The 20804-nt window shown below is 45.8% G+C and overlaps 1 long non-coding RNA gene across 1 annotated transcript in view; it reads left to right on the top strand.

Annotated features, from left to right (window-relative positions):
* Positions 1–20804, top strand: part of LOC138989936 (uncharacterized) — a 222280-nt gene that overhangs the window by 73765 nt on the left and 127711 nt on the right. Inside the window, exon 2 of the long non-coding RNA XR_011466137.1 lies at positions 15335–15396. This is a non-coding gene — a long non-coding RNA (uncharacterized lncRNA). The remainder of the gene's footprint in view (positions 1–15334; positions 15397–20804) is intronic.

Below are 20804 nucleotides of genomic sequence, written 5' to 3'. Positions count from 1 at the left end.
CTGAAATTCATTCCCATTGAGTCAGTGATGCCATCCAACCACCTCCTCCTCTGCCTTCTCCTCCTGCCTTCAGTCTTTCCCAGCAGCAGGACCTTTTCCAATGAGTCGGCTCCTTGCATCAAGGTGGCCAAAGGGTTGGAGCACCTGAGAAGTTAGTGGAAGTCAAGAGGGTGTCTCAAGTCTTGGCAACTTAGACTGAGCCTTAAGATACATGTGTAATCGCCTTTATTTCTGCAGGCAGGTGGCTGACAGCCGTCTTTGTTTACTAACACTGTCCCAGAGGGTGGATTGTGCAAGAGCATTTTGTGATAAAGGAGAACCAGGACAAGGAACTAACCAGAACAAGGAAGACCTGGGTTGTAGCATGAGCTTTTCACTTGAAACTGTCATTTAACCTCTACCCCATAATTTCCTTAACTGTTACGTGAAGATAGGACTTTCGGGCTTTCAAGCCCTGGGGAGATGTGTTCAAAACACCAGATCTGGAAGCTGCTTTGAAATAGAGGAAGAGAAGCCCTCTCTGTGTTAGGCTGTACTGTGTCTCTTCAGATGAAGGCTGGTGGAGTCCATCTTTCAAACTGTGCTCCCATTGGAAGAGAAACTGAGGACACTGAGAATATTTCGAGTCCCCTAAGATATAGAGCAGGGTTAAGAGGACCTCTGGGGCTTTCTGGTGGCTCAGAGGTTAAAGTGTCTGCCTGGAATGCGGGAGACCCGGGTTCGATCCCTGGGTCGGGAAGATCCCCTGGAGAAGGAAATGGCACCCCACTCCAGTACTCTTGCCTGGAGGCTCCCATGGAGGGAGGAGCCTGGTGGGCTACAGTCCATGGGGTCCGAGAGTCGGACACAACTGAGCGACTTCACTTTACTAAGAGGACCTCTAAGAAAGTTTCTTTCTGCTCCCTTAGAAAAGGAGGAAGAAACAGAGGAGAAGATGAAACAAATTGCCAAAGCTTTAAAAATATTTGTTTATTTTTATTGACACATAGTTGATGTACAATATTATATAAATTTCAGGTGTACAGCATAGTGATTCACAATTTTTAAAGATTGTATTCCATGTATAGCTATTGTAAAATACTGGCTATATTCCCTATGTTGTACAACATATCCCTGCAGCTTATTTATTTTATGCTTTGTGGTTTGTACGTAACCCCCTACCCCCATCCTGTCCCCTTTCCCTCTCTCTGCTCATTGCTAACCGCTAGTTTGTTCTCTATACCTGTGAATTGCTTTCTTATTTGTTATGGCTTGCTGTTGTTTAGTCAGTAAGTCATGTCTGACTCTTTGGGACCGCGTGGACTGTAGCACACCAGGCTCCCCTGTCCTTCACTATATCCCAAAGTTTGCTGTTTGCTCAAATGCATGTCCAGTGAGTCAGTGATGCTCTCTAACCACCTCATCCTCTGCTGCCCTCCTTTTGCCTTCAGATTTTCCCGGCATCAGGGTCTTTTCCAAGAAGCTGGCTCTTCCCATCAGGTGGCCAAAGTATGGGAGCTTCAGCTCCAGCATCAGTCTTTCCAGTGAGCATTCAGGGTTGATTTCCTTTAGGATGGACTGGTTTGATCCAGGGGACTCTCAAGTCTTCCCCAACACCACAGTTCAAAGGCATCAACTCTTTGGCACTCAGCCTTTTTTATGGTCCAGCTCTCACGTTCGTACACAGCTACTGGAAAAACCATCAGTTCAGTTCAGTTTATTTCAGTCGTTCAGTCGTGTCTGACTCTTTCCGACCCCGTGGACTGCAGCACGCCATGGCAAAGTGTTGTCTCTGCTTTTTAATATGCTGTCTAGGTTTGTCATAGCTTTTCTTTCAAGGAGCAAATGTCTTTTAATTTCATGGCCAGAGTCACTGTCCACAGTGATTTCAGAACCCAAGGAAATAAAACCTGTCACTGCTTCCATTTCTCCTCCTTGTGTTTCCCATGAAATGAAGGGACTGGATGTCATGATCTTAGTTTTTCAAATACTGAATTTTAAGCCAATTTTTCCACTCCTCTTTTACCCTCATCCAGAGGCTCTTTAGTCCCTCTTCACTTTCTGCCATTAGAGTGGTATCATCTGCATATTTGATGATATATCTGTATTTTTAGATTCCACATATAAGTGATATCACAGTGTCTTTCTCTGCCTGACTTTATTTCACTAAACATAATGCCCTCTAGGTCCGTACATGTTATTGCAATTGGAAGAATTTCATCTTTTTTTAGAAAAAGAGAATGAGTAGTGTTTCATTGTATACAAGTACCGTTTTTCTTTATCTATTCCTCTGTTGATGGGCACTTAGATTGTTTCCGTATCTTGGCTATTGAAATACTGCTGCTATGAATGTTGGGGTCCATGTGCCTTTCTGAATTAGTGTTTGGGTTTCTGTAGGTGTATACCTAGGAGTAGAATCGCTGAGTCATATGGGAGTTCTAATTTTATTAGTTTTTTAAGAAACCTGCATGCTGTTTTCCGCAGTGGCTGCAGCAATCTACATTCCCACCAGTTTAAAGGATGGGGTTGAAACAAACCACAAAATGCGTTAAGAGAGGCAGCCTGTGAAAAATCAATACTTAAGGCTCTGGGTTCCCTTCATCCTCCACTTCTTTTCTTTCAGAATAAAGAATGGGTTAAAGCCCAGGTGTCATATTTTTATCTGATGAATGAGCTCATACGCCTAATCAGAGCTTATCTGTCCTTACAAAGCACCCCTTCCTGTTCCCCAGGCACCTCACTACTGTAAATGTCATGAACACACTCGGATATGAGTCTGCTCTGCAGAAATCATAAAGAGGTTTTGGTCCCCTGGAATTCATCATAGGTTTAGTTCTGGAAGATCTGAGCTGGCATTACCAGCAGACTGTTTCACACACTGCAATAGCTCTGTGAATCACCACTGTCTCAAATCAAACAAAGGCTGCTGCTGCTGCTGCTGCTGCTGCTAAGTCGCCTCAGTCGTGTCCGACTCTATGCGACCCCATAGACGGCAGCCCACCAGGCTCCCCCGTCCCTGGGATTCTCCAGGCAAGAACACTGGAGTGGGTTGCCATTTCCTTCTCCAATGCATGAAAAGTGAAAAGTGAAAGTGAAGTTGCTCAGTCATGTCCGACTCCTAGCGACCCCATGGACTGCAGCCTACCAGGCTCCTCCATCCATGGGATTTGCCAGGCAAGAGTACTAGAGTAGGGTGCCATTGCCTTCTCCGCAAACAAAGGCAGATACCTGTAAATACTACAGAATGGAACCGTCTCCTTCCCTTTCTGATCTTTCTAGTTGACACAGGTATCAATCAGTGCAATGTTTGTTGGGACTAGTAAGTCTGAAGATTCATATGTAAGACTTTATTTGTAAATAAAATATTTTTCAGAAATTCAGTTGCTGTGGTCAATACTGTCTTGCCCCTCCCTTGATTCATTTCAAACAATTTATTTATTTGCTTATTTTCTTTAAAAATTTTTTAAATTTATTAAGCTATAGTTGATTTCTAATACTGTGTTACTTTCAGATGGACAGCTTCAGATTCTTTCCCATCATAGGTTATTACAATATATTGAATATAATTGCATGTGCTATATAGTAAGTCTTTGTGGTTTATCTGTTTTATTCATTTTTGTTGTTTTAGTCACTAAGTCGTGTCCGACTTTTTTGCAGCCCCATGGACTGCAGTCTACCGGGCTCCTCTGTCCATGGGATTTCCCAGTCAAGAACACTGTAGGCGGTTGCCATTTCCTTCTCCGGGGAATTCTCCCGACCCAGGGATCGAACCCCTGTCTCCTGCAATTGGGAGGCGGATTCTTTACCACTGAACCACTGGGGAAGCCTGATCATTTATACATACCAGACTGTATTAATGTATCTATTCATCCCATACTCTTAATTTATCCCTTCTCCTCCCCTTTCCCCCTTGGTAACTGTTAAGTTTGTTGTCTATGTTTGTGAATTGGTTTTGGTTTTGTAAATTAGTTGATTTGCATTGTTTCCATTTCAAACTACTGAAATCGGAAAGAACTGTGTGATGATTTAAGATGTATCACCTCGAAACAGTAATTTAGTTGTGACGGTGTTGCTGTCCACGCTCTGTCTGGTTGGCTGATTCTAGTATTTATAAGGCTTTTTGTCCCTGGGCTCCTAGTAAAGCACAGGCTACTGGCTCTCCAGCCAGATGATGAAACAGGAGTTTTTAAGGCCAAGACTGCATGGGTAGTGTTACTAAATATAGTTCCTGTGTATGTGCACATGTGTGTTTCTATCTCAAAAGTGCTTTGCAGAATTACATAAATACTTGTTGTATGCACCAAGAAAAATAGATTCAAAACTATCCCTTCCCCTGGTAATAAATCTTCCCCAACAATTCATCATTACAACTGCTGCTCACATCTGATTCTCCTGTCCTAAACCTCTGTGAGGAAAAAGGGGTTCCTGGATGTGGCAAATTGGGGGGGCTGTTACTTTGAGTCTAACTCTTTTTATATTGAGTTCAAACAGGAAAATTCTAGAGCTTACTGGGGGAAAAAGTAGTTCTACTTTATATCTGTTGTGCACACTGGTTTAGATGGCAAAGCAAACAACCATGGGTACTGGGAAGCCAGGCCTCTCTCAAAGCAAAGGTTGTGAAATGACAGGGTTCAAATGAGGCAAAAGTTTCAAATCCTTTAAGAGTCACATTTTGGGGTGTCATTTGGATCCCCCTCAAGTGCTTGTAAAAACAGAAAGACTTTTAGCTGGAGGTAGGCCAGTGTTTATAACTTCAGCATAAAACATAATCTCCTCTGATTCCTCCCTAAATTCAAGGGGAAATACATCTTTCCATCAAATTGAGACATGAATCTAACAGTTATTGAAAACCATGAAATATACTTGTTGTGAAAAGCACATCCCTCCACTCTTTCATAGCCATTTCTCCCCATTTTAAGATAGGGAAAATGAAGACTCAGAGTGGGCGAATGACTTTGTCCCCAGTGACCCAGTTAGCAAGCAGCAAAGCTGATACTCAGAGTGGGTTTTTCTAACCAAACTGTTTAAAAATGTGAACTTCATTTATGAAACAACCTTATGTGGTTGGTATTATTGTCCCCAACTTTTCACCCACCATCAGGCCCAAAGCAAAGTCTTATAACTGAATACCAGCAGGACCAGGGGGCTTCCCAGGTGGTCCTAGTGGTAAAGAACCCACCTGCCAATGCAGGAGATGTAAGAGACACAGGTTCCATCTGTGTTTGGGAAGATCCCCTGGAGGAGGGCATAGCATTGCACTCCAGTATTCTTGCCTGGAGAACCCCATGGACAGAGGAGCCTGGTGGGCTACAGTCCATGAGTTTCCAAAGAGTCAGACACGACTGAAGCGACTTAACATTCACACGTGCACACACAGCAGGACCAGAGCACGGGAGATTAATGCTTCTGAGCACTTTAGGGTTTGCTCACGTCCTTGCCTCTGGGTCCAAGTGTAGGATGGATGCTGCGAGAGCCACGTTGTAAGGAATCCCCTTCAGGAAAGAGGCTCCTCTCTGAGGACAAATGTCTTTCCCTTACTCTGTGGGATCAGCAGTCTTGTTCTGCCTGGACTGACAGAAACCTGTGGCTCTTCTTCTTTCTATGTCTTATCACAGGAGGGAGGAGTGGGAACTTCGGAAATGGGAGGCCTCCCTTTTCTGGAGGCATCAGGAATCAGTTCCAAGAACCTGAAGACAAACTCTTGGTAGGGGCGTGGGGGCCTCTGCTGGGGATTCTCTGAGTCCCTCGTGCAGTGGCACAGCGGCCAGATGCTCCTGATGCAACATCAGGCCCGCGATGTTGTTTCAGGCGCTCAGTCAGGTCTGACTCTTTTGTGACCCCATGGACTCTAGCCCACCAGGCTCCTCTGTCCACAAGATTTCGCAGGCAAGAACACAGGAGTGGGTTTACATTTCCTTCTCCAGGGGATCTTCCCGACCCACGTCTCCTACATGTGTGAGTGGCACTTAATACAGCTTTGCCCAAACTCGGGCAAAGCAATGCGGTCCTTCAGCCCCACTGTAAACCCTAGCCCCACTGACATCTCATCCAATTGCTTCTTAGTTCTTGTTGTTACTCAGTCACTCAGTTGTGTCTACTCTTTGCAATCCCGGGGTCTGTAGCACAAGGACAGGGTCAGGCTTCCCTGTCCTTCACCATCTCCCAGAGCTTGCTCAAACTCATGTCCATTGAGTCACTGATGCCATCCAACCATCTCATCCTCTGTTGCCCCCTTCTGCTTCTGTTCTCAATCTTTCCCAGCATCAGGGTCTTTTCCAGTGAGTTGGCTCTTCACATCAGGTGGCCAAAGTACTGGAGCTTCAGCATCAGTCCTTGCAATGAATATTCAGGGTTGATTTCCTTTCAGATTGAATGGTTTGATCTTGCTGTCCAAGGGACTCTCAAGTGTCTTCTCCAGCACAATTCAAAAGCATCAGTTCTTTGGTGCTCAGCCTTTTTTACGGTCCAACTCTCAGATCCATACATGACTACTGGAAAAGCCATAGCTTTGGCTATATGGACCTTTGTTGGCAAAATGATGTCTCTGCTTTTGAATATCCTGTCTAGGTTTGTCACAGCTTTCCTTCCAAGAAGCAAGCGTCTTTTATTTTCGTGGCTGCAGTCACTATCCACAGTGATTTTGGAGCCCAAGAAAATAAAATCTGTCACTATTTCTACTTTTTTTCCCACCTATTTGAGAGCAAAACTATGAAGGTCAGATACAGAATCTGTTCTTCTTGCCCATGAAGACTTTTAAAAAGGCTCTGCACACTCACCCCCAAATCAGGACCTTGATCACTGTGGACTGACATTGGATTGTGGAAAGACGGAGGGGAAAATCCTTCTTTGCCTGAAAGTTCTCATCCATCATTGAGTAAACATCCTAAATCCATGGCAGTGCGGGCTGCCTGCACTCCAATTAGCTCCTGCTACAATTTTAGCTTCAAGACTCAATGCTCTAAATGCAAATAACGTCGTAACCCAGCACAGCTCTGGTTAAGGAGGCAGCTTTGCCAGCCTCAGGGTCAGAAAGCAGCTCCCTCACGCCTTCCTATTCCCCGTGGCTTGGTAACCACTTCAGCAAATTTCCGCATTAAATATACAAGGCGATTGAGTGCAATAAAACTGAAAGGATGTGGCAGGTAAACACCAGCATGTCTCCAGGCAGACCTCGCTGGGTGACACAGAGCAGCTCTGCTCATTTGCCCTCCAGAATCGGAGATATCCCGTCAAGAATGCCAGCATCAAAGTTGATCACCCTGTGCTTTTGCCCACTGCTCATCTTCAGTTACACTTCTAGGACAATCTACTTCCCAGGTGGTCTTTTGGTTTATACATGGAGAAGCTCATGGGCCCTGTTTACCTGTGACATGACTGATGCCCATATTTGAGAACCAGGCTAAGGATCACCCTCAGGAGGTGACCCGAATTATTAGCACCTAACATCCGACCAGGGGAGAACGGGGCTTTTGTCTTGCCCAGATAACACCAACACCGCACGTATAATAAGTCCCCTGACGGATTCCTGGGTGGAAACCATAGTTGTTGAGCTCTTAATACACACTGGGCACACTTAACAAGAAATGCCGTTTTCTGTGAGGTGGCAGAGGGTCTACGCACACGTGATGTTCTTAAAATTTATTTTGGTCTTCGTTGCTGCACGCGGGCTTTCCATAGTTGCAGCGTGCGGGCTTCTCATTGCGGCGGCTTCTCTCGCTGTGGAGCGTGGGCTCTAGGCTCGAGGACTCAGCGGTTGCAGCTTGCGGGCTTAGAGCTGGGGCTCAGTGGTTGCGGTGCGTGAGCTTAGATGCTCTGTGGCATCTTCCTGGACCAGGGATCACAGGGGCCACAGTTTGAGATCCCATTCTTTTAAACTCAAGCCATCATTAAAACACCTTAGGGTTTCAGACACTGGGTCCGTCTAAACTATCAGAAAAAAGGCTGGGTGTCAGGGCCCTGGCAGTCCGGCAGCACAAATTGTCAACTGTTTAAGAAGCACTGTGACGAACATCATTACTCTTCCCAGATGGCTGGACCAGCAGGTCTCAGTGTGTGTTCTGCTGGGAGACAGCAACAGGCACTTTGCCAGAAATGAGTTTTCTGAGCTAGTAAGTTTGGGAAACCTTGAGTTACAGAATTGAACTATCTCCACTACTGTAAGACTTCTTGGGGTCTTCAATGTGCTAAAAATCACGGAAGGGAAAGCAGTTCCTATAGTCTGGCATTCTGTCCTGACCCTTGTGGACAGCCCTCCATGTGTACAGCATGTCTACACAGTATCCTCTGGGAAGGCTGTGTACCCACCTCAGTGGCTACCACTCACACAATGTATCTCCTCTATTGTCAGAGCAACAGTGGGGTCCAGCCAGGAAATCTGGATGCTGTGTCTCCTCGTGACCCAGTGTGGATGAGCTCAGCTTGGAGGATGTGAGGACAGGGGTGAGAGTTGGTGCATTGCTTTCCTCCATTTCTACAGCCAGCTGCTTGAAGGTCTGGTGTTTATGATCTTCTAGAATGTTCCAGAGCTTTACAAGTCTCCTGTGCTCCTGCATTGAGAGACTAGGTGGAAAATCTCCATAAGAACACAGGCTCAGAGCTTCATGAAGCCTGATACAGGAGCAGCTGGCTTTAGTCAGGAAACCCAAGGACTCTGATGTGAGTCTGCATACGGGACATTCGTGCCCAGGAGGTCATCATTTCCTGAAATCTCAGTGAGAAGATAGGAGCTGAGGTCAGGAGTTGCTGCTATTCTGGAGAAAGCAACAAGGGAGGGTAGTTTGGGGCAAGACTCTTAGCTCTGAGATAATTTTGGTGTATGCATGCATGCTCAGCTGCTTTGGTCGTGTCCAATTCTTTGTGACCCCATGGATTGTAGCCTGCCAGGCTCCTCTGTCCACGAGATGTTCCAAGCATGAATACTAGAGTGGGTTGCCATTTCCTCCTCCAGGGGATCTTATCGACCCAAGGATCTCTGAAATAGATATGAGAAAGGTGTCCAGTCCAGGCTTGGAGAATGGGAGGTGGGGGGTGGGGTATGTGAAACAGCTTCAAAAAGAAGGCTTAGGTACTGTTTGGAGGAAGAGTTTATGGGCAATTCAGACCTTTCTAGGTCCTTCTGAGGAGCGAGGCATTGTGGCAAACTTTGCAATTTGACTTACAGAACATGCTTTTTTTTTCATGTTTAAGTAATTTATTTGATGTTTGCTCCCATTTCAATCCTTGATTCATGTTAACTGCCAGATGTGAAGTATAGTGGTCAGTTTAAGAGTCCTTAATGAATGACAATATTTTTAAAACATGCTTTATGAATACAGATATCTCCAAAGCAAAGAGAGAAAACCACGCTTCTTTAAGCATGTGTGTTAGTCACCAGCTTTGAGCCTACTCCTAAAAACGAAGCAGTAACTAAAGAGAGGACTCCAAGGCCTCACCCAGCCCACAGAGCCCTCCAGCACTCGGGGTGCAGTGGGCAGCTGGGAGGTCCTGTCCACAGGGCAGTGGTCAAGGGGCTCCTGAGCCTCATTTATAGTGCGTATGTGTTACAAGGGTACTGTGAATTATTTCTGTAAGTAAAAGTTGCTTTTTAAAAAAGACAAAGGGAATCAGGAGAAAAAACGTGACTTTAGGCTCAGACTCATTTCCATCTCAAAAAGATGGGCGAGTTCCATGAAAATGTCCTTAGATTTGTTATCTGTTGTTATCACCCAGTTTTGTTTCTTTCTCTCTCTCTCTCTTTTTTTTCATTTGGGTGGCCACCTGACTTTCCTACTGATGATTACTAAGAAAACTCCTAAACTGAATCAAAACAAGGACAAAAGCGAAAACAAACAACCAAATCAGCTGCAGCACAATTCAGACCCTCTTGGCTGGCATGGGTTTTCCACAGGCTGGCTTTGTGTTTCAAATGCACCTGCTTCCTTTTTTCTCTCTTATTTCCCTGAGTACCACTGAGAAGCCCTCCCTCTTTCCCAGAGACCCAAAAGGACCTCTCCCTGGGGCGGGACCTACCAGGCTTGGGGCCCATCCTCCTTCCCTCAGCACTCCCCGCCCCAGGATGAAGGGTTTTCACAGCTGAGGCTCCCCCTCCACCCAGGCAGGTGCCTGGTCCTGAAGACAGGTTTCAGAGAAAGCTTTTGTGGCTGTCTCCCTCAACCATGGAACCTTGGTGTTTCAGGGGAGACCTTTTTTGGTCACACCAGGCAGCTTGTGGGATCTTAGTTCTTCGACCAGGAATCAAACCCAGGCCCCCTGCAGTAGAGGTTCAGAATTCTAACTACTTGACCCATAGGGCATTTCCCCAGAGATTTTATAGGCAAACTGACTCCCTTCTTATGAGAAATCTGTCCACAGGAGATACCACCCCATCAGTGAGGCCCTAGTATTTCCTGCCAAGAAAGTACAGTCCCCTGTTTCCTCCTGGGAAGTGAGAAAAGGGGGTTAAGCCTTCCATTTCCACAGTCTCACCTCCCAAATGTCTCCATTTTACCAATGAGGTTTCCGGACCTCTATCTGACCCAGGCAGGTAAGGTGAACATGGCCTTGGCTCACTGCACTGAGCCAGGCGAAAGAGCTAGCAGGTAAGAGCCAGACAAGCATAAGATCAAATCCCAGCCCTGACCCTGACTAGCTGTGTGATCCCAGGCCGCTCACCCAACCTCTCTGAGCCTCAGTTTCCTCATCTGTAAAATGGGAACCAGGCCAGACTGTGGGTTTGATGTAGGGAAGAAGTGAAGCAGTGCCTGTGCAGAGCCTGGCATTGGTGCCCAGTTGAGGGGTTCCCGAGCGGGGCCTGACAGCTCACCAAGAAAGCCTGTGGCCCGTCCATCCTGGGGAGGCTGTACCAGATCAGAGGGAAGCTCAATAAGCCACTTGAAAGGGACCTTGACTCATTTTGTGGTAACTGAATGTGCAGTTCAGGAAGTGCTTTGCAAGAGTGAACTGGGCTCCAGCTGCCCCCTCATCCCCCTGCCCTCTGCTCCGCATCCTCCGTGCCTTGACGCTGTTCCCGGCAGCGCTCCCAGCTTCAGCCGGTGCGCACGCGCAGCACATGGCCCGCAGGACCGACGCCTGCGCACTGCGAACTCACTGAAAGCAGACGAGGGTGGTCCATGGTCAGACAGGCCGCACGACCACCTGGGTCTATCCGTGAGGCCAGGTGCTCACTTTCTGGGCCTCTTATAAGTAGTGCCCCCGTGTATCAGGCCAGCGGCGGCACTTGACATTTAATAGTCATAAGCAGCTCCCCTGGAAAGTGTTAAACTCACCGTTTAAGGATGGGGAAACTGAGGCACCCAGAGGGTATGAAATGCGCAGGCCCGTGGAGGATGATGAGTCTGGACCTGGGGTTTGAACCCGAGGAGCTGGACTCCAGACGCTGCCTCCAACCTAACCCGTGGCATCTAAAACCTGCCACACGGGAGGTTCCTAACAGGAGTGGAAGTTCGGCCGTGGAGTGCAACGCACGTGATGTTGTGAGTGTGGTGGGAAAGAAGGATGTGGGGTGACCTCAACCCCTGCTTCTGCTTCCTGCTGGGCGGGGGAGGAGCTCTGAGTGTGGGGAGCCTTAGGGCATGTAGCAGGGCCCCCATATGTCCAGTACCAGATGCCCTGGGAGTTGGCGTGGTTATGGCCACTCCACTGCATTTTTTTGGACCCTCCAGCCCCTCAGGGCCTTTGAGCACCCTGTGGACACTGACAGCAGAAGCCCACGGAGCAAGTACTGAGGTCATTGGAGGAGAAGCGTGGGGTGATCTGTTGGGAGGCTGCTGCCACTGGAGACCAGAGACTGCGTGGGGTGGGGGACCTCTGAGAGCAACAGGCTGCCTGGCCATTAGCCCGGCTCCACTCCCGTCTGCCATCCCCAGGCGCTGGCCATGTGGGGTTTCTGGGGAGAGGGAAGTGGGCAAGTGAAGTGATGTGGGAAAGTGGGTGGCGCAGAATTGCAGCACTAGCTCCCAGGTCCTGAGAAAAGCAGATCCTCCTCCAGCCCCTGCCTCCCAAGCCTTGGGGAACCAGATCTTTGTAAACTGAGCTGTACGCCTGCTGGGAAGTCAGGCCAGTCCTAGTTCCTCATTTAAGGTGCACACCCTCATCCCCAAGGCAGTTAAAAGCCCCAAGTTGCCCAACTTGACAGGGGAAGGCTGGCCCGCCGTCCCGCTCACCCTTGGAACCTGAGCCCTGGCCTGCCAGGCCTGGTCTGTCTGGCCTCCAGGGCCAGACAGTGACCCATTCCCTGTATCCCAGAGCCCACGTGTCGAGGAGGAAGCTGCCATTCTGACAGCCCAGAAACATCTGTTCCCCATTCGTCATTGTCCAGCTCTGATGTCTTTGGGGACTATTTTGAAGGACAGTTTTTACTGTTGTAGCCAAAAAAGCAAAAGGAAACAAACAATTGCAGTCCTCCTTTATTTCAGAAGTTTTGTTTTTTTCTGTGTTAGTAGAAAACCATTCCCATAAACAGGAGCGTGGACCAAATTACCCTTCCCCACAGTGTGGCTGGAGCATCTCCCTCCCCCTGCTTCACACCCCATTGTGCTAAGAAATTTCGAGATATAAATCCATTTGGGCTGAGGCTGGGATGAAATGAGCAGCAGAAAACGTTTCGTTCCCACCTGCGCTTGTGTGTGCATCTTTCAGACGCTATCGATGAAAGCCAGCATGCCTGATGCGTGGTGATCAAAATGCCTTGCATAACAGCAGCTGCTCTGAGGACCCTCACCATCCTCTGCCTTCTGAGTCTGCAGCAACTCCTACTCTGATCTGGATGTTTCCAGTATGCACTTGTTCATACGATGGATGTGACAGTTCAGACTCATGGAGACCGTGGAGACACCTGGATCAGCCCCGAGAGCTCTTAGACCGTTTCCATTTGGTGCCCTGGCAGGTGCCTCAGTGGATACAGAACAGTAATGCCCCGTATGCTGAAGGCTGAGGGTTGGTGAGCAGCCCTCTTGGAGCTGAGGAAGGACTACTGCTTTTCCCAGGGCTCTGCTGAGCCCCAAGGCACCCTCCCTCCTAGGGACTTGTCCTGGGTTGGGACTCCAGGAGGATGCTACCCCACAGAAGGCAAGATCTGGAGTCCTAGGATGTGACCAGTGAGCCCCTTGGTCCCTCTCTATCTTCCTGCTTGTCATGTAAGATGTTTTCGTTTCCTCTGGCTGGTGTAAACAGCCTGGGTGACTTAAAACAACACAAATGTATTCTCTGACAGTGTTGGAGGCCAGGCACCCCAAATCCACCTCACTGGGCTCAAGGCAAACCCTCATTCTTTTTTGGAAGCTTTAGAGATACAGGGCTTCCCAGATGGCTCAGCTGGTAAAGAACCTGCCTGTCAGTGCGGGAGATGCAAGCGATATGAGTTCAGTCTCTGTGTCAGGAAGATGCCCTGGAGAAGGAAATGGCAACTTGCTCCAGTGTTCATGCCTGGAGAATCCCATGGACAGAGGAGCCTGGAGGGCTACAGTCCATAGGGTCACAAAGAGTCAGACACGACTGAGTGCGCACGCACACACAGAGATTCAGCTTCCTTGACTGTTCTAGCCTCTAGAGGCTGCCTGTACCCCTGAGCGGTACTTGGAGAAGCCCGGTTACAGAGGCAACGAAGCCTTGTCAAGAGAGCTGCAGTGTATCAGGGCTACCTGTGTCTGCTCCAGCCAGTTTCCTCTGGGGCCGTGCCCCTTCCTTCCACTGTGTGGCATCTTGGGGAGGGAGTGACTTTGAATGCCTCCTCTCTCCGTACAGCCTGGGGGTTTGCTGGGGGGTGGGGGTGGGGGATATGCCACCAAGCTCTGTCGTTGGGATGCTGCTGTCTGAGACTTTGAGGCTTACTTTATTCAACTCAGTAGTGCCCTCCTGGACCACATTACTCCTGCCTCAGGCCTATTTTTGCCATTCCTGTTCTCTCCCCTGCCCATTCCCAAACCCAGTGACTCAGCTTTCCCCATGATTCACGGAACCTCCAATCTCTTAGCATACGGGCCCTTTGTGATGGAGCTCACAGATGCAGATTCTGTGACTGGAGCCCAAAACCTGTGAGACAAGGATTGTCTTTGTTGCTAAGTCATGTCTGATTCTTTCCCTCCCCATGGACTGAAGCCTGCCAGGCTCCTCTATCCATGGGATTTCCCAGGCAAGAATACAGGAATGGGTTGCCATTTCCTTCTCCAGGGAATCTTCCTGATCCAGGGATCAAACCCATGTCTCCCGCATTGGCAAATGGATTCTTTACCACTGAGCCACCAGGGAGACCCACAAGGATTGTCGACTGTGTTGAATAAATGGAGGACTTGAAGATTCATTTTAGTGCCATCTTATGGATGTCTTGATGTATCTGGGAAACCTGGTCCTGGTGTCAAGGCTCTGGCTGCTGATCAGTGAAGGGCGTGCTGGAAGTGCATTGGGGGAGGGGTGGTGATGAAGGGTGGCATGGGTTTGACTCATTTTTGCCCCTAGTGCCCTATTGTCCAACAATAGGCTCTTTGATTATATAAGATGACATCATTATTGCCAGAGCCATGATGAGGTTCAGAATATACTACCCAAAAACACATGGTAGCTGGGCGTATCAAGTATTTTAAACTGAAGGGACTTGAGAAAACAGCAGCTGCACTTTCCTATCTCCACTTGCACTTCTTCGCTGAGACAGATCGTAAAATCCTCCTGTGAGAGGCACCCTCCCTTTACCTGGAAGATCATCCTTATCTCTGAAGATAAAGAGAAGAATCCTAACAAACAGGCCTTGCTCAGTTTCCGCCAGTTGATTATACTCACGTCTGTTCCTTCACCTGTCATATACTCCACACCTGGGCATCCTCATCAAACCCAGCACAAAATACTCAGGTCTAACTTTTGCTTTGGGTCTTCATTTCCTTATGTTGGCTTCCAGATCATGTAAAATGTGCATCCTGAATAAATGTGTATGCTTTTCTCCTGTTAAATCTTTGTCAGTTTAATTTTCAGACCAAGGCAGGGTCCCCCATGATGGTCAGAGAAAGACTTTTGCTTCTCCTCCAGCCTTGAATTTGCTCACTGGACTCCCACATACCCTGCTGTGTGAAGGACGCAGAAGATACAGAAGTGGGCACAAGGGTTAGTCACAACAGGCCAGGACCTTAATGAATGCTGGCTGGATTTTTGTTTAGTTTAATCTCTAAAGCACTTTGACATGCAATGCATATTTGTTGAATGAATGAGTAAATGAAGCTTGTTGCAGTCCAAACCAGCCTTCTTGCCAGTGGACTGCCGTGCCACTTAAAGCTACAGGTACAGCTTCAGCAGTGAGCCCCCAAACTCAGCTGGAGATCAGCGAACATTGCTCATGTCCTTTTTGTTCTGTCTCTCTGTTTTACCTCTTTAGGGCTCCCATGGACCGGAAACAAAGCAGAAACGCGAATCCCCGGCTCGGGCTTTTACTGGAAGGTAAGAGGGCCCAGAAGCGGGCAGTGAATGCTGGTGCTGTACAGTTTTAAAGCATTTTGAATGACATTGATCTAAAGACAACAACAGCAACAAGTAAATGTTCTTTGTCATCAGAATGGTTAGCTGTGAAATTTACATATAACTTATAGTTGTTAGTAACTCTTAATTATGGGTCTCCTGGGAAACTAGTCTTGTGTTCTCGGGCTGGAGGTACCCAGAAGGGCCCAGACAGAGTGACTGTAGCTGAGATCCAAGGAGGCATGGGATGGGGTGGATGACTTCGAACAGAACTCAAAGCCAGGAGAAAAGGCCGAAGCAGGCCGGGGGTGGTGGGGGACATCCATACCTAGAGGCCTTTTGAACAGAGGCTCTCGGACAGGAAGCAGCTGCCCTGGGGAGAGGGCACAGCCTCCGACCGACGGCTCTTGACCTGCTGGCGGGATGACTGAGAAACCTCCTGAGATATGGCCTCTGAAAGCTGAAGCAGGGATAGTCACAGGGCAGCCAGGACGGCTGGTCACTCAGGTTCCAACCTATCTCTAGAATTCTCTAGTGATGAAAGAGCCTCGGTCCCCTGGGGCCGCCGGAATGTCCCGGCCGCCCGCTGGTTGTGCTCAGGGTGGGTGGTGAGAATAGGGACAGCAATGACCTTATCATCCCCTCCTGGAGCAGAAGCCAGAGCTTTTCCAGGCTCTGTGGACGGTGAATGCTTCAAAGCCTTTAGGATCCCACGGGACTGATAAGAGTTTCATTTATTACTGACAATTAATTTTAATATTCAAAAAAATGCAGACAAGTTTCTCAGAGTTGGTACTGAGTCAGTGTAGAAAATATCCTTTCTTGGGGAAGGACTGGGAACATGGGATTAGCAGATATAAACGGTTACACATAGGATGGATAAACATACAGGGTATTCAACAGCCTGTGATAAACCTTAATGGAAAAGAACATGAAAAAGTGTCTATGTATTTAACTGTGTCACTCGACTGTACAGGAGAGATTGATATACATTGTAAATCAACTATACTTCAATTAAATACATGTATATATATATAGTTTATATATTAAATATGCATTTATAAATAATTCCTGTATTAAATATATATTTATAAATATAGAATTTACATATTAAAATATATTTATATAATAAATACAATTGTATATTAAATATATGTAATACATATAATTTATTGTATAAAATTTATACTATATGTATAATGACATTGACATTCTATGTATATTCAAGCAACTTAGCATGGACACAATACATAAATTTATACATTAAATACATATAAACTGAAATATGAGGTTTCCCTGATAGCTCAGTTGGTAAAGAATCTACCTGCAATGCAGGAGACCCGATTCAATTCCTGGGTTGGGAAGATCCTCTGGAGAAGGGAAAGGCTACCCACTCCAATATTCTGGCCTGAGAATTCCAGGGACTGTATAGTCCATAGAGTCAGAGTTGAGCACGACTGAGCGACTTTCACTTTCAAAGTTAAATATAAAATTTATATATATATATATATATATATATATAACATACACACACACACACACACGTGTGTGTGTGTGTGTGCTGTGCTTAGTTCGCTCAGTTGGGTTGCCTTGCCTTCCTCCAGGGGATCTTTCCAACCCAGGGATTGAACCCAGGTCTTCCGAATTGCAGGCAGATTCTTTACTGTCTGAGCCAGTAGGAAAGCCATATATATAAGAAAATATCCTTTCTCTAGAGGTAAAACTGCACAGGGCTTCTATTTGAATTCCAAAGGGAGAGCAGCTTGCTTTGAGCCAGGACAGCTCAATGAAGCTTAGTGCGGTACGTCTTATTACCGGGCTACACCGTAGTGTAAAGGGACCCTAGAATCTAGATTTGGAGTCCTTGAGGTTTCCAGCCACTGTTTCCTCTTCTTTCTTCCCTAAGGCTGCTTCTCCATGGGCCACTCCTCACACTTTAATCTTGTAGAAATGCACAAATAACTCAATTGCATGTCAGAAGGGCAAAAAAAAATTAACTTTCGTTTTTTTAAATATCTAAGTTCATCTTGAACTCCAAGCCCTTTTCCTACTGGTAGCAACCTAATATTTCATTTGACTACCTGAAGAGTCCTCAGTTAGTAAAAGCGAACTGTAAAACTTAGACAGTGAGATCTAAGGTTTTGACACTGCCCAGGGTTTCTTTTCCACTTTTCCTTTTCCAAGACACAATCCGGGTGCCAGAGTGGACCTGTGTGCCCTGTCACACTCAGAAGTCTTTGTCTGCCCCAAGACTGCAAAGATCTTCCACGGGTTTCATAGCTTCAGGATTTTACTTTTAAGGTATAAATGGTAAAGCCTAAATATGTGTTGCTTAATTTTTATTTGAATATTTTTCTAGATACTTGTTGATAAGGTCTAATTCCAATTGGTCAGAGATTCATGCTGTATGATATCATGGCAAAAGCAGTTACTGGCTGTCTCTAAAATAAATTGCAGAAGGACAAAATGGTAGTCTTTTATTTTGCTCACATATTTACCATTTTTGGTATCTTTTCCTCATGTTGAAGACCCAGGTTTCCTCCTGGTGTCATTTCTCATCAATCTGAATAACTTCCTTTCACATTTCCTGATGAAGAAGTCACTCAGCTTCAGCTAGCTAAAAGTGTCTGTTTCCTGAATTTTTTGAAGAATGTATCTTACTGGATGTAGTACTTTAGTGCCAATCATTTCATTATCTTATCATCCCATGATCTCTTGCTTCTTTGCTTCTGATAAAAACTCAGATGTGATTCCTGTCATTGGTCTTTGTATCTGTGTCATTTTCTTCTCTGGCTGGTTAAGACTTTTTATTTTTCAGCAATGTGACTATGACATACCTTTCTGTGGTGAGTGTGTATGTTTATCTTCCCTGGAGTTTGTTAAGATTCTTGAGTTTAGAAGTTAGTGTTTTCCATCAGGTTTAGGACATTTTCAGCCATATTTTTCAAATGCTTTTCCTGCTCATTTTCCCTCTCTTCCTCTCTGAGATTCCAATTACACTTATATTAGAATGCTTGATATTGTACCAAATGTTACTGAAGCTCTTTCATTTTAAAAACTTTGTTTTGTTTTGTGTTTTTAAGACTGGCTTATTTGAGTAAAGATATCATCAATTAAACCATAAGAGAATGCTTTTTGACCACACACTTCTATTTCATAGCCATGCCGTGCAGCATGTGGGATCTTAGTTCCCCAACCAGGGATTGAACCCATGACCCCTGTCTTAGGAGTTCAGTGTCTTAAACACGGGACTGCCAGGGGAGTGCTCAATTTCTTTCTAAAAGAGCTCTTTTTGCTTTAGATTTATCATAGATCACATTGCTCGGTTCCTATGCCTTTACACACTGAATGGCATAATCTTTTTGAAGGCAGCTTAAAAAAAGATTGGCTTATTTGTATCGGCCTGTCTTCTAGATTTTTCTGTTAGAGGTATCCACCGAATTTTTCAGTTCTGAGCCTTGTCAGTTCTGGAACTTCCATCTGATTCTTTTTAAAGCATTGTTTCCATGGCTCTGCTGAGATTCTCTACCTGTTTATGGCAGCGTTGTTGTCATTCAGTCACTAAGTTATGTCTGACTCTGTGACCCCACTGACTGTAGCCCGCCAGGCTCCCCTGTCTATGGGATTTCCCAGGCAAGAATACTGAAGTGGGTTGTCATTTCCTTCTTCAGGGGTTCTTCCCAACGCAGGGATCGAACCTGAGTCTCCTGCATTGACAATTTTTTTTTTTTTTTTTAAGCACTGAGCCACCTGGGAAGCCCATCATGGCAGTGTTTTCCTTTAATTCCTCAAATATATTTAGAATAGCTACTATAAATTTCTTATCTGCTGATTCCAACATCTAGGTTTCCTTAGAGTTCTGTTTCTATTGCTTGATTTTTTTTCTTGAGTATGTGTCACATTTTTCTGTTTCTTTGCATATCCAGAAATTTTTTATTGTATTTTTTTGTGAACGGTGGGTTTAGAGATTCTGTATCTTTTGTCTGTCTTTGACGATAGCAGGCAGGAAATTATGGCATATCAACTTGAAGTTATGGAAGCTTGATTTTGACTTTTTTTTTAATTGAAGGATAACTGCTTTACAGTATTGTGTTGGTTGATTTTTACTCTTTAAAATGGGTCTGTTTTGGATAGTTTGCTTAATATGAGGGAAATGTCTTCTGTCTTGGGACATAATCTTTGATTGTCTCCCCTCCTTTTTCTCTGGATATCAATAAAATGTTCAAGGTGTTTATGAAATCTCTCCTGGAAAAGTTGGCAAGATTCAAACTCCACATTCTTGTCTCTCTCAGCATTTGAAATCTCTGTTCAGTTTTTAAAATTTTTAGCTTCTTTCAGGATCTAGCTCTTTGATTTTCGGCCACTCTGATAGCCCTGAACTCTGTCCTCTGACACTTCAAACAGTTAAGATTGCAGCTTTCTGTCTGGCAGGCTGAGGACTGCCCTCATCAGAAAACTGTCTAAACATAGGTCTCATCCTGTGTGGTTCCTTTTTTCAAAGGTCAAAGTCCCCTTTGGTTTCTGCCTGCTTCTGGTTGCTCTCCAACACATTCACAGCTTTCCTTTCTAAAATCTTTTGTTTCGAGCTGTTACTTGTTATCTTCAGGAGGTTTGGTGTAGTAGGAAGGAGCTACTCCATCCACCATTATGATGGATAATATAACTAGATGGATGGGATAATATAACTAGATGGATGAAATAATAGAACTAGAACTTCTTCTATACCCATTTAAGGATTTTAACATTTATTGCAAAATTGGACTTCACAAATATTGTACCAAATTATATTCTTACTGGTAGTGGATGAGAGTTCTTAATATCCATCCTCCCCCTTGGCATCCAGAAAATCTGAAACTAAATATCATGGAATGTTAGAATCTTAGAGACCACCAGATACAGTAATTCCAAGTTCAAGGTCCCTGGATTTCAAAAGGATTCCGGAAGATAGTATACAGCTGAAGGACAATTTTTGTAAGTTACAAACACTGTTTCCAAATATGAAATATATAGTTAATCCATTTTGAGTGACATTACTTTTGGTTAACTTTTCCCTGGTGGCTCAGACAGCAAAGAGTCTGCCTGCAATGCAGGAGACCCAGGCTTGATCCCTGGGTCGGGAAGATCCCCTTGGAGAAGGGAATGGCTACCCAGTATTCTTGCCTGGGAAATCCCATGGACAGAGGAGCCTGGCGGGCTATCGTCCATGGGATCTCAGAGTAGGACACGACTGAGCAACTAACACTTTTTGTTAAAATGACATCCTATTTTTCATGGAAACATTGATTTCTTTTGATAACTTTCTGCAGAAGTAATCAACCAGGACTTCTGCTTGGTAGTTTAGTTATGTTTTTGGCCAACTCAAACAGGCACAATGCATTATTACTGATAAG

Source organism: Bos mutus, chromosome 11, assembly GCF_027580195.1.
Source record: "Bos mutus isolate GX-2022 chromosome 11, NWIPB_WYAK_1.1, whole genome shotgun sequence".
In the NCBI taxonomy this organism is placed as follows: Eukaryota; Metazoa; Chordata; class Mammalia; order Artiodactyla; family Bovidae; genus Bos; species Bos mutus.
Note: the sequence above shows the minus strand (reverse complement) of the source record. Positions and strands in the feature narration are given on the sequence as shown.